The sequence below is a fragment of the Sinocyclocheilus grahami genome, unplaced genomic scaffold (genome assembly GCF_001515645.1).
Source record: "Sinocyclocheilus grahami isolate Dianchi unplaced genomic scaffold, SAMN03320097.WGS_v1.1 scaffold2834.1, whole genome shotgun sequence".
Classification (NCBI taxonomy): Eukaryota; Metazoa; Chordata; class Actinopteri; order Cypriniformes; family Cyprinidae; genus Sinocyclocheilus; species Sinocyclocheilus grahami.
This window is the reverse complement of record NW_015508010.1, coordinates 6,676-9,787: the sequence shown is the minus strand read 5'-3', so window position 1 is coordinate 9,787 and position 3,112 is coordinate 6,676. Positions and strand designations below refer to the sequence as shown.

Here is a 3,112-nt window from a genome sequence, read left to right as displayed (position 1 = left end):
ATTCACGTTGATAATACAAATTATGCATTAGGACTTGCGTTTACTGACCTAATAAACTCTTTTGGAGTCAAGCAAAATGTTACCGGGCCCACTCATCGTTTTAATCATACGCTAGATTTAATTATATCGCATGGAATTGATCTTACTGATATAGATATCGTACCTCAAAGTGATGATGTTACTGACCATTTCCTTGTATCGTGCATGCTGCGTATTACTAATATTAACTATATGGCTCTGCGTTATCGTCCGGGCAGAACTATTGTTCCAGCCACCAAAGACAGATTCACAAATAACCTGCCTGATTTATCTCAACTGCTCTGTGTACCCATAAGTACACATGAACTCGACGAAATGACTAGCAACATGGGCACTATCTTCTCTAATACATTAGAAGCTGTTGCCCCCATCAAATTGAAAAAGGTTAGAGAAAAACGTACTGCGCCATGGTACAACAGTAATACCCATTCTCTCAAGAAAAAAACTCGTAGTCTTGAGCGCAAATGGAGAAAAACTAACTTGGAAGTTTTTAGAATTGCGTGGAAAAACAGTATGTCCAGCTATAGACAGGCTCTAAAAGCTGCCAGGGCCGAGCATATCCACAAACTCATAGAAAATAACCAAAACAATCCTAGGTTTTTATTTAGCACAGTGGCTAGATTAACAAATAACCAGACGCCACCCGATCTAAATATTCCCTCACAGTTTAATAGTAATGACTTTATGAATTTCTTCACTGATAAAATAGATAACATCAGAAATACAATAGCAAATGTAGATTCTACAGCGTATAATACTTTAGCTTCATTCATCGCACCAAAAGATAAACTGCAGTGCTTTACAGCTATAGGACAGGAAGAGCTAAATAAACTTATTACTGCATCTAAACCAACAACATGCCTGTTAGATCCTGTACCCACTAAATTACTGAAAGAGTTGTTACCTGTAGCAGAAGAACCGCTTCTCAATATTATTAACTCGTCGTTGTCTTTAGGTCACGTCCCAAAACCATTCAAGCTGGCGGTTATTAAGCCTCTTATTAAGAAACCACAACTAGATCCTAGTGAACTGGCTAATTACAGACCCATCTCAAATCTTCCTTTTATGTCTAAAATTTTAGAAAAAGTTGTGTCTGCTCAATTGTGCTCCTTCCTGCAAAAAAATTATCTCTATGAAGAATTTCAGTCAGGTTTCAGGCCCCACCATAGCACAGAAACTGCACTTGTTAAAATTACAAATGACTTGCTTCTTGCGTCAGACCAAGGCTGTGTCTCATTGCTAGTTTTACTTGATCTTAGTGCTGCATTCGATACTATAGATCATGACATACTGATAGATCGATTACAAAACTATACAGGTATTCAAGGGCAGGCTTTAAGATGGTTTAGATCCTACCTGTCCGATCGCTACCACATTGTTCATTTAAATGGGGAGTCATCTCAATTATCACCAGTAAAATATGGAGTGCCACAAGGATCTGTCCTAGGTCCTCTGCTATTTTCGATATACATGTTGCCACTTGGTAATATTATTAGGAAATACGGGATTAGTTTCCACTGTTATGCCGATGATACTCAACTATATATCTCAACAAGACCAGATGAAACTTCTGAATTATCTAAGCTAACAGAGTGTGTTAAAAATGTAAAAGATTGGATGACCAATAATTTTCTCCTATTAAATTCGGATAAGACAGAGATATTACTTATTGGACCAAAAGACAGTACGCCGAATCTCGTGGATTACAATTTGCAACTAGACGGATGTACTGTTACTTCCTCTACAGTCAAAAATCTGGGTGTTATATTAGATAGCAACTTGTCTTTTGAAAATCATATTTCCCATGTTACAAAAACGGCATTCTTCCATCTTAGAAACATTGCCAAGTTACTAAACATGATACCTGTTTCTGATGCAGAAAAGCTAGTTCATGCATTCATGACCTCTAGACTGGACTATTGTAATGCACTGCTAGCTGGTTGTCCTGCATATTCAATAATCAAGCTACAGGTAGTCCAAAATGCAGCGGCTAGAGTCCTTACCAGGTCAAGAAAATATGATCATATTACCCCAATTTTATAGTCTCTGCACTGGCTACCTATTAAGATCCTTATCAGTTACAGAATATTATTACTTGCCTATAAGGCCCTTAATGGGTTAGCTCCTGCGTACCTAACTAGTCTTCTACCACGCTACAATCCATCACGCTCCCTAAGGTCACAAAATTCTGGACTTTTGGTAGTACCTAGGATATCAAAGTCCACTAAAGGAGGTAGAGCTTTTTCGCATTTGGCTCCCAACCTCTGGAATAGCCTTCCTGATAACGTTCGGGGTTCAGACACACTCTTTCTGTTTAAATCTAGATTAAAGACACATCTTTATGCATCTCATAATCTTGTACTGCATTTATATCTGATCAAATGCACATTATTATTTTTTAGTTTGGGTTAAACAAATACATTTTGCTTGGTTGGAACAGCAGCTACGCTAATTATGTTTGTATTTGTTTCTCTGTCTTTTGCCACGGGATTAACATCCCGTGGTAACTAGGATTTTCACAAGCTTCAGTCTGGATCCAGAACACCTGAGAAGAGATGATGCCAACCCTGAAACAACATACAGAACTACCACATTTTGCTATAAGTTTGATTGCATCATATAATAATTGCTGTTAATAGTGTTCATCGTCTGTTTGATTACGTCTTTAATTGATTTTTCCGTACATTTCTGCCATATGTACATTAACTGACAGTCACCACTGATAAGCTACCACTAAATATTGTAGAAACTTAATTTGCTGTAAAGTTGCTTTGCAATGATTTGGATTGTTAAAAGCAATGTACAAATAAACTTGACTTGACTTGACTAATTCGGCCTGTAAAGACAGAAACAACATTAGTATTATAAAAAGCATAAATTTTGCCACACCGTCTGTGTGGTGTCCAAATAACAACTTGTCTGGTGGGGATTTCCCGTTATCTTCTCTCGGAGGTGTTGTGCTGGATGTAGTACTGCAGGGGGATGTTGACAAGGAGCATCTGTTAGAGTGGGCAACTTTAACCATACGCTCTGCCCGACTCAAACTCCCAGCATTCCTTTGGCGATCTGAGGA

At 38.0% G+C, this 3,112-nt stretch overlaps 1 protein-coding gene across 1 annotated transcript in view; it reads right to left on the bottom strand.

The window, feature by feature from the left end:
* The window catches only part of LOC107575714 (DNA repair protein XRCC1-like), a 17,198-nt gene that overhangs the window by 12,762 nt on the left and 1,324 nt on the right, over positions 1-3,112 (bottom strand). The gene's annotated exons all lie outside the window — the stretch shown is intronic.